Source organism: Mustela lutreola, chromosome 1, assembly GCF_030435805.1.
Source record: "Mustela lutreola isolate mMusLut2 chromosome 1, mMusLut2.pri, whole genome shotgun sequence".
In the NCBI taxonomy this organism is placed as follows: Eukaryota; Metazoa; Chordata; class Mammalia; order Carnivora; family Mustelidae; genus Mustela; species Mustela lutreola.
Window position 1 is genome coordinate 189,431,681 of NC_081290.1, and position 11,275 is coordinate 189,442,955.

Genomic DNA, 11,275 nt, shown 5'->3' on the forward strand with positions numbered 1-11,275 from the left:
ATAAGATCTGTTGGCTCTAGAAGGCATGAGTCAGAGTTCGGCCGCAACCAATGCCATCAGCAGCTTCTCTCCCCTGGCCACCGATGGAAGCTAGACAGGGAGCAGGTGGGCTGAGAAGGATTTGTGGTAGAAACCCAGAGCAGGCTCTTTCACTCCACTTCCCAGCTTAGGATCCTGTGTGCCCCTGCCTCCCAGGTGGGACCAAAGCAGCCACCACCAGCTGGCTAGAGCCTCTGTCTGCACAGCCAGAGACTACAGGGACCCCTCTTTTCTTTTTTTAAAGATTTTATTTATTTATTTGACAGAAAGAGAGACAGACAGTGAGAGAGGGAATACAAACAGGGGGAGTGGGAGAGGGAAAAGCAGGCTTCCTGCAGAGCAGGGAGCCCGATGCAGACTCGATCCCAGGACCCTGGGATCATGACCCGAGCCGAAGGCAGACACGTAATGATTGAGCCACCCAAGCACCCTAGGGACCCCTCTTTTCTTTACCCTCTAGCAATCCCCTCCTTCCCTATCTTCCTGTGGTTCCCTGCCAGCCCCAGGCCTCCTGGAATGCTGGTCCAATCTGTCTTCTAAACCTCTTTTCAGCCAGCCTTGAGGACAGACGCTGACCCTCCCATCACCACCTCTTCTGCTTATCTGCCTTTGTTCTTTGCAGTCCTAGGCATATACTCATGCTGGCCCTTGATTTTCCCTTACTGATCCAAGATTAAGGGACAGAGTAAGCACCTCATGCTGCAAAACCAGCCCTGTGTCCTGCCATCTCAAGGATCCTAGCTGTAGGTGTGGGCAACTCCCATGGGGAGGACCCCAGGCCAGCAGAGCCTCCCAGAGAGGCCAGTCTGGCTGAGTCACTGGTTCTAGCATCTGGCCCTAGCCATGCGCGTCCAGAGATGGGACTCCCTGCACCGGCTTCTTGGTCGCAGATACACACTGCCCACGTTCAGTGGGGATGACTCAGGTTGCACTGGGTCTGGGCTTAGAGCCCAGCAGCACCCCGCCCCCAGCTCCCTCAAGAAGAGAAGGGTGACAAGACCAGGCTTCTGGCCTCTGACAGCTTTCTGCAAACCCCAGATCTGGGACTGTCTTCCCATCTATGAAGCGGAGGAAAGAATGCCCATCTCCCAAGACTGAGGGCAGCATCAGATGAAACATTCACCTAAAGCATTTAGCAGAGTCTGGTAAGTGCTCATCCTGTAAGTGGCATTTCTTGCTACTATTATGCCAACATGTTTATTTTTTTAATAGTAAATTATCCCAGGGATCAGCGTGGCAAGGGCCCACCCCAGGTTGTCTTCTATCTGGCATCAGTATCCCATGGAAGCCAAATCAGTGACTATCTACCAAATGAACACACAATCCGATCAAGGGAAGTGGAAGGGTGGGAGGGACAATGTCTCCTACGCTCCAAAAAGGCCCCACAAACCGCATGAGGCCTCCACTAGGATACCTCTCCACAAGACACCTGCTGGCACTCTGCCCCCTCCGCCCCAGGCCCTGGCCTCTGACCTGGGCTTGCCTGGATCTAGGCAGCTTGCCTCCTCCCCTCCACATCCAGAATCCCCCTTTTGAGGAAGCTTTCTCTGCCCAGATGCATGAGTGTCACTGACTAAGCCAGAGTCAGGCCCCTATTCTCTGGGCCTCTGGAATGCTATTTCTCTCCCTATTACGAGTTAACCTCAGAAAACCAACCCTAACTACGCAGAGGTTTCCCCACGCCTGCAGCCCACGGCCTGGCTGCTGGTGGGCAAGCGTGCCGCTCACCATGCAGAGTCTGACAGTGATAAAGCACTTCCGCCCCACCCATCGCCTCGGTCTTGGTTTAGGATGGCCTAGTCCTCCCCCCTGAATTGTAAGGTCCTGTGTGACCACCCATCCCGTGGGCTTTCAATTCTGTTCCGTCACAGCAAAAAGCAAATCAGGAGAAGCAGCCAGAGCTACATCAAGGCAGGCACACCCTCAGTTCAGGGGGGCCTGGACCACTGGTCAGCCTGGCTCCTCTCCAGACCCTGCTTGAGGGCCCCCTGCCCCAGCAGCAGCAAAGCTGACTCTGCCTCTGACCTTTTTCTGCAGCCCAGCTGGGTGTCAGGAATGGAGGCAGGAAGTTTGCTAGGTCTCTGGTGCAGCCCAGCTCCAGCCCCTTCGACTGCAATCAGGAAATGGGGCAGATGGATGGGGAAGAAGGAAGGTGAGGGAATGCTTCCTCCAAGCAGGTCTCGTGCCCCTGGCCCCCTCTGCCTCCCCCACATCCCTGAGCTTCTGCCTCCTCATGCCCACTCTCTGTTTTCCTGTCATGGGTCTCAATTCTATTCTTCTCTTTCTTTCAGAGGGTGATTCTCTAGATAACCTCGCTTCTCTCCTATTTTCTGTCTCTCGTCTCTCTCAGCATCATTTTTCTGTCTTTATTTCTAAACCTACTGCATTCTCTTAAGTCTTTTTTTTTCCCCCTTTGGTCCATCTCTACCTCTCTTCTTTTTCCTTAAAGAAAAACACTAAAATGGGAGAAGATAGCCACTAGCCTCCAATTAGCATCACATGCCCTGTCCCCTCAACCGTCGTGCACACAGAGCCCAGGATCCCGCCAGAGGGGCACGCGGGTGGTTCCAGGTGCCACCTTCAGAGGCACCACTGAATAACAACTGCTTGCCTTCTCCACATCAAGCCCCACATGGACTCTGAGAGAAGCACATCCTGACCTGGGGCAGCGTGGGAATTTCAACTCAGAAATGACCAGACCAGGATAGAATGAAGTATTTTTGTGCTCGAGCATGGCCCCCCATGGAGCCTTGGTGATCCAACACCCGTCCCTGCCTTGGCATCTGCACAGCACCCACACCCCATCCTGCCCCACCCTGTGCCACCCCTGCCCTCCACTTGCTTATCTTAGTACCCAAAGATGAGAACAAGAACACACCCGACCTCATCAGACTTTCCCAATGACTTTGGCCTGAACTCCCGTGAGTAAGGAGCCTGATCACAACCCAAGATGGCTCAGAGGAGGAAGAAAACAAGGGGTACCCATATTTTGGGTGGTTCCCAGAAGTACAATATGGGGAGTAGTCTGGATCTGATCCCTGGAAAGGCAACAAGACTGAAGGGAAGACACCACTGATGCCTTTAGTAACTCATTTCATTTCCTTGGAGCACTCCCTCACTGGGGCCCCACCAGGGGAAGGGACAACTGGAGCCCAAGACCTCCAGAAGCCCGATCTGGTAGGATGACTCTACCCAAGGCTCTCACTGGCAACTCTGACTCAACCTGCTCAAATTCAGACTCATCTCCTTCCCCCAAACCCACCTGTTGCTTCCATCCCATCGCCACCATGGTAAATGCCAGCCCTACCTGCTCAGCCACTCAAGAGAATGGAGACTCACCTTGGATCTTCCCCCGCCTTGTTTGCCAAATGTATTAGTCCCCTGAGTCTAATTCATATGTAAAATTGCTCTTTCCTCTCCTATCCCCCTAACCTAGGTTCAGGACCTCATCCCCCCTCACCTGGACTTCTGCAAAAGTCCTATTATTCTCTGTACCCCAGTCTCTCTCTCCACGACTGCCAGGGAGGAGCCTCTGAAATTATCAGAGCATAATCCTCACGCTTAAAAACTTCCACTGGCTCCTGACTGCCTGCAGCGAGGATGTCCAAACCTCTTTCATCACTGTCTGTAACCAAACAAATGTTGGTACCCAACCCTAACATATGTATTTTTATTTATGTGGATATTACGTTTCCTTGTACCACCATCATTATATGGTAGGACACAGAAATACCTGGCATATGGTGTATCTGAAAAATAATAAACCTTTAGAGAAAGAATATTACTGATATCAGATTTGAATCTATGTTGTAAAACTACCTTGGTAATTTTGAATATTTCTGTTCAGCTTAATTGACTACCATCGGATTGTTACCATTTTTAACTCAAGATGGAAAGATAACGAGGAGCCCTTTAGGAGTGGGGGAGAGCAACCACCTTGCCATGTTCTTGCTATCTGCTTGTGCTTGCTTTACCCACCCTCTCTCCAGCTCCCAAGTGTCTTTCCACTTGCTAAGACCTTACCCATTGTGGGAGGGTCAATCTAGTTAAAGCCAGAGAAGATCACCCACAAATCCCCTGCAGAAACAGGTGTACGTATGTTGCAATGCACTAAAGCTGAATGACAATGTGAAACACCCCTGACGGTTTCATGGAGCCCCTCAGACCCTCTGTGCCACAGGCAACATATGTGACACAGGGGCTAAGTGCAGGCACCAGGGTCAACACATACAGTAAACATTAGAGAAGCTCAAATTTTTAAGTTTAAAGACTACACATAAACAGAGGTCTGGGTATTTTTTTTTTTCTCCTATCCCAATGGATCCTCTTGCATAATCCCAGGGCTCAAGAACCCTAGCTTGGGAACTCCTAGTGTGTACATAGGGTCTGTGTCCAAACTCCTCATTCTGTGTGCAGATCCCACAAAAGAAGATGTCTTGTAAATTTCTCCTATTCGAGGTCACGTATTATTTATGCTCCCAGGCCCAGCACAAGGCTGGCACGGAGCAGGTGCTCAGTAAATATCTGTGGAATTAAGAGCTGGCTCCCCAAACACACTCAGCCTCCTCTCTGTGCTGTGAGGGTTCTTTTCCCCCTTAGGGCCCCTACTTCTCCACCTGAGCAAGTCCTGTTCATCCTCATAAGCTCAGTGCAAATGTTACCTCCTCTGAGGAGGCTGCCCTGACCTATGGCTCTGTTTGCTTTTTCAGTGCACACATACCAGGAGATCAGAGTACGATGTCTGGGCCAGGGTACCCCCAACCCCCATGCCACCCCCCACCAAAGAGCTACAGAGGCAAAGAAGACACTTCATCCATCTGTGTGTCCTCAGCACCCTGTACATGGTCAGTAAGCATCTGATGAACCAGATACACAAAGCCAGGAATGACGTCAAGGGATGGTCTGGGCTGGAGACTATCAGGCTCAAGAACTTTGGTTCAGGGTCACAGGCAGGGAGAGGACGAAGGCCATGTGAGATGGTATGAGGGGCACACAGGACCATGTCTACATGTTGAAATTCATGAAGTGCTGCCCACTGATGGCCTTTCAGGCCAGATATGAAGTCTTCTTGGAGGAGAAGCAGGGCCCCTGGTGTGGAAGTGAGCCCCCAGCACATAACAGCACTGCCCTGGCACCCCCACGGAGCCTGAGTAGCCCCAAGGAGCCAACCCGCCTCTCCCCAAGCATCACTCTGCGGCCAAAAGCACTCAGTCAAGCAAGAGGCACCAGCATTATCAATAAATGATCATCCATGGAATTTGGCAAGGCCTGGACAAAGACAATCTAAAAGCATTCCCTCTTTCAATGGGGTCAACCCAATGAACTCATCAGTTAATGGCCCGCCATCAACACCACCACCTACAGAGAACCTCAGTCGCCCCCAAGCTCTCCCTCAGTGGGTCCTTTGGGGTCTGTATCTGCATAACTCCAGCACTGCCCAGCAACCTGCACCTACTTGCGTGCCAAGTCAGTCTGCCTAGTACAGGCTGTGGTTTCATGGAGCCCCTCAGACCCTCTGTTCCCACAGCCATCGTGGGAACAGAGAGAGACTGAGTCCGCAAGGCTATTTAGGACAGCAGCAGTTATGGTGCACACGGCAGGGAGCACCAGACAAAACAGAGTGGGAAGTCAGAGACAACGTTCCTCTCCCTTTTCTTTATCCTCCCCAGCCCTGTGGACCACACATCGATGAAGGCTTTTTCCATCCTTCCCCTGAACTACTGCCTCTTCCCTGCCTCGGTCCTCTCCCCTGCACTGTTGCCGGAATTGTCTTGCTCTGTGGCAGGAGCCGTGTTTTAAGCTACATTTACCCATCCAATGCTGAAGCACCGTCTGTGCGGCAGATACCGCCCTGGGGCTGCAGAAAGAAAGAAAAGCGTGGTGCCCCCCAGGAAGCCTGGCGCAGGGTCCATACGTACTTCTGGCTGTTTTCACTAGAAAGTCTCTAAGCTGAGACTCGAACTGAACCACCGGTCTTTCTAGTTCACCACCCATCTCCTCCGACCTCCTTCCCTCCCAGCCCACCCTGGCACAAAGACTGGTAGCAAGAAGTCCCAGCACAAAAAGACTGTCGGGGACAGTGAAAGAAACAGTGACCAGGCAAACATGATGACTCAAACATCTTCCACCCATCTGACTCACAGCTCTGGTGGAGAAAATGCCACTTCCCTGCTCATATTTCTCTGTAGGTGGCAGCCTGAGCAAGATCAGATCCTCAACCAAGAGGGCATCCTCACACAAAAGGAGAAAAACCCAGCACCTCCATCCCCACAAGACACAAGCCCAAGGCACCAGGCTTCCATCCAGCCTTCCATCCTTGGGCAGTGTTGTTCTGGCCTGAATGGAAGGCCAAGAGCAAGATCCAGCAATGACCTCACACACCTAGCTGGAGACCACCAGTCCCAGGCTGCAAGAAAAAAGCCTGTTCCCAATACATGATGGCCACACCACCTCCTACCTTCCCTCCCAGACACCATCACACCACACTATAGAACAGGGCACAGCTGGTGTAGCTGAAGTGGTACAAGGGACTCTGAAAAAAAGCCAGAGCCAAAAAGGAGCTAACAAGGGGGTTTGGCACAATAAATATAATCGAGGTCAAGGGTCAAAATTCTATCTTCGCAGGCCATGAGCTGCCAGGATTTAACTGCTCTGTGTGTCTAACCGTCAAGGAGGAGGAAGGAGAGGGCAACTCCAGAGGAAAGAAGAACACAGAGAAGAGAAAGACAAACCTGGAGAACTATCACTACGTTCATGTCCTGGGGCTACAGTGACAAAGGCCCACAAACTAGGTGGCTTAGACAGTGGAGACCTATTGTCCCACAGTTCTGAAGGTCTGAAATCAGGGCGCTGGCAGGGTCAGGCTCGCTCTGAAGCCTCCAGGGAAGGATCCTGCCTTGCCTCGTCCATTTTCTGGTCGTTCCAGGGGTTCCTTGGCTTTGCAGCTGCCCCTTGCCATCTCTGCCCCTCGTCTTTGCGTGGCTTCCCCACCTGAGTCTTCACATGGTCCCTCCTCTGTGAGTGTCTCTCTCTGGCTCTTCTCACCAGTCCTGTTGGACGAAGGGCCCATCCTACTCCAACATGACCTAATCTTAACCAATTACAGCTCCAAAGACCTTACTTCAAATAAACTCTCGGCCTGAGGATTCAGGTGAGAATGAAATCCTAGAGGAGGCTGTTCCACCCGGTGGAGACCTCTACCACCCAGCAGAAAGCTGTCCGGCCCCACTGTCAAAAGAGGGTAGAAGAAAGTACCATATGAACAGGTTGGGGACTGGTCACTTCCAGGTGGACAACTCAGTAGCCGTAGGACCCTGAACAAGTCAGTCAGCCTCTCTGAACCGCCGTTCTTGGATCAACCGCACAAGGTCATTTTGAAGGTCACATAAGAAAAAGTACTGTTATATAAAGCTCTGTACAGAGACACAGGTGATGTTTCCTTACCAATTCACGCACGTTCTCCCTCAACAGTGCCAGAAAAGACACTGATAACCCTCGCTGCCTCCTTGCTGGACCCACAGATTCTGTCACAATGCCCTCTGCACCTCTGAGGCCTATCGCTCTAGTCACCTGTGAGCTCCCTGGGGTAATAGGGAGCTGTCCTGATCACATCAACAAGCATCTGCCAGCATACCTTTGAAGAAAGTCAAAGTTGGATCATTTTGTGATTTACAACTTCTGGATGGCCCCCATAAGTAGCTGGACCAGAGGGAACCAAGGGCGGGGGCAGGGATTATCCTGTTAAGCCTCTGGCTCACCTTCTCCACTGGTTCAGGCCTCTGATTACACCAGGAACTTGCTTTTGTCTCTTTAGGGATCAGTGTGTAATTCCATCCCTGGAAAGGGGGTAAAAGTAGAGTGCCAGAAATGAGATGTGGGGGCTGGACCTCTCCTGTAACAGTCGTGAGATGCAGAACGAGGCAACAGAATGAGCCCAGCACATGGTGAACAAAACTCAGTGCAGCTCTAAGAACCTAGAAAGAGCTCAGGTACAGGACAGTGCAGCCCTGCCCACGGCAGGTAGAGGGACAACATCTGGGCCCTCAAAATTGTCCCAAGTCCCCATATGCAAGCAGCAACTGGCCCTTTACCTTGATAGGGCTCTGGGGAAGATCAGAACCTCCCCCCACGTGCCTCCCCCATGCTCCCAGCCATAGGGGCAGACTGTGCAGCTCTTTTACCCTGCAGGTAACTGAGGCCCAAAAGGGTAAGGGTCCTGCCCTCCCCCACACAACTGGCAGAAGATGGGGCTGGAAGGGGAATTACAAACACACAGTGTGTGACGAAGCATTAAAGAATGAATGACATGTGCAGAATATGTGGCACACAGTAATCCAAAAACACATTCTGAAGGTAATGATTCATTTAACTATAACTGAAATAATTCTCATGTTCACCTTCCTGGAGTATTTCCATGGCACTTACCACATGCCACATACCAGTAAGCACTCTCCAAATGTTAAGTCACTCGATCCTCACAACAGCCCTAGAAAGTGGGTCTTTTTATTGTTGTCCATTTTACGGATGAGAAAAGTGAGGGAGAAAGAGGTGAATGAATGTACCCAAGGTGACACAGCCAGCAAGTGACAGAGCCCTTATAGTCCAGGTTAAAGCCATGCATGGTGATTATGCCATGTACAAGATATTGATCCTGAGAATAAAAATGTAGTAAAATGTTCATCTATACAATTTAATTTCTAGTCAGATTCTTAAGAAAAAAAAAATCATCCAAGTCCTATATGCTCATAGGACAATTAGGATGAAATGCAATGTCTCCCCTCCCCACTGCCCTCCCCATTTCTTTTAGCTGCCTGATGCTCCGGGGTGGAGTACAGAGCATCTTCTAGAGAAAGACGGAAAGAAAGGCTGGACTCAGCAATAATCTGAAATTCATTATTTGCCTAAGTTGAGGAGAGAAGGCCAAATGACAAGGTATTTTTCTGAGACCAATTTCAAATTACACGGGCAATATGGAAACTGCCCCCAGGGCCCAGGCTGGCCCACACAGAGCTCTGGTGCTATGGGGGCCTGAGTGGCTTTTTGAGGCCTCTGGAGAGCTCTGCAGACCCTCTCCAGGCATGACGCACTACATCTCAGGAAGTAGAAAAGGCCTAGGTGTCCTAGGTTACACAAACCTAGGACCCAGCACTCTCTGCACTCAGTTTCCCCCTCTGTAAATGGAGGTAACGGCAGCACCCACATCCTAGGGTGGCCCTGAAGTCTAACTGAGGTAATGCATTTCTTTGCAGAGGCACAAAAGCCTGCCATGCAGGAACCCATTCCATGTGTCAGCAAGTTTTCACTTCTGTGGCCCTTTGAAGCAAATGTGACCCGTCCTTCTGTCAGATATGCCTGTCTGCTCACCCCCTGTCCCAGCCTGAGTGGAATTCACCCCAGCAAGGGCCGCAAAAGGAAAGTCAGCTCCCACCTGACAGAGATCCACCAGAATCAGGCATTTTCAACATCCCCAGTCTCCCTCCAGTGCAGATAAGTGAAGCTTAAGTCCATGGCTTTGAGGCCTACACCATGTCTTGGGAGAAGGATTGGTTAGCAGTAAAAATCCTCTGCAGAAAGTCAGCGAATCAACAGAGAGCTACACTTGCACACCTCACAGCGAGCCAAGGCGTCCCTTCTGTCCCCACAGATGCATGCCACATTCCCCACATGCCACATTCCAGAGCTGCTGGCTTGGGTGGTACAGGCTGGTGCCAGCACGTGCCTGCCACCTGCGTCCTTCTCCTTGGAACTTCCCAGAAGAGGCCCTAGCAGAAGAGTCTGTCACTGAAACTGAGCTCAAATGACTTGGGCTCAGAGCAAAGAACCAGAGGCTCTGCTGGCTGGAAGGAACTCCAAAGGTTCATCCATGGCAAGCTGCAGTCTAAATTCAGCTCATTCCAGAAATAACAGCCTCTACCCACTCCTGAGCGTGGGAAGAGATCTAGAACAGCATTTCTGAAACTTTGAGGTACATACGAATCACCCAGGGATGCTGGAATACAGATTCTGATTCAGATTCAGTAGGTCGATCAGAGCAAAGGTAGTAATAAGATTTTGCATTTCTAACAAGTTCAAGGTGATACATGGATGCTGGGAGCTCCACAGACACACCCTGAGCAGGAAGGATCTAGAAGGCTTGCTGGCCTCAGAAGCTCCATCTTTCATAGGAGAAATGTAGTACGTGGGCAGACTGGGCTAAGACACAAGCTATTTATTTTTTCCAACCACAGTTCTAACCACAGTGACTTTATTTTTTTTTCTGGATTTTATTTATTTATTTATTTATTTATTTATTTGAGAGCAAGAGAGAGCATGAACAGTTGGGAAGACTGAGGCAGAAGGAGAAGCAGAATCCCCATGGAGCAGGGAGCCCTAGGCAGGGCTCGACCCCAGGACCCTGAGATCAGGACCTGAGCTGAAGGCAGGCACTTAACCAACTGAACCACCCAGGCATCCCACCACAGTGCCTTTAACACCACAGAAAATTAATTGTTAGGCAGAGGAGCAGGTGGTTGTTGATATGAAGTCCAAGTGTGCAATCAAAACAACTGACAATTTATACACTCTCCTAAAAATGACATTTATATAAGTAAAAATGTCCTGTCCTGGGGTGGAGGGGAATGAAGGAACGAAAGAAGGAAATAAAGCGGAGGGTAGTCAATGATGAAAAAGGATCTCTGAACCCCCAAGAGTCTTCTTTCCATCTCCACTGGGACACCTATGTAACTCAGCATGACTGACAGATGCATCGTAGCACCTCCCAGAGGTGTGTGCTCGGCTCGTGTCTCTCATTTCCAAACCCAGGGCACCTAGCACAGGAGCCAGCCCTCACAGGAGCTCCACAAATGTATTTTTGCTAAACAAATAAGGATAACGGTTCCATTCATGAAGTTTTTATTTTTAGGAGCCAGATGGAGACTATCTCATTTAAACCACGTAAAAACCTCATGAGGTCAGTATTGTCATCATCTGCCCTTTACAGAGGAGGAACACAGAGCTCAGGAGGATGGACTAAAATGGCCAGTCACCCAGTCAGTGGCTGGGATGAGGACACAGGACTCCAGGCTCCCAGAGCCCATGCTCCTGACCGAGGGAGAGCCCAGTTTTGTGAAGCCTGACGCTTTTCAAGGGGCCCTTTTTCAGAAAAAGCATACCAAAAACCTGCTACACAATTTCCAATAACCTATGCCCATGTGGACAAATCACTGGGAACTTTCTTGGCCTTGGACAGGCTATGCAA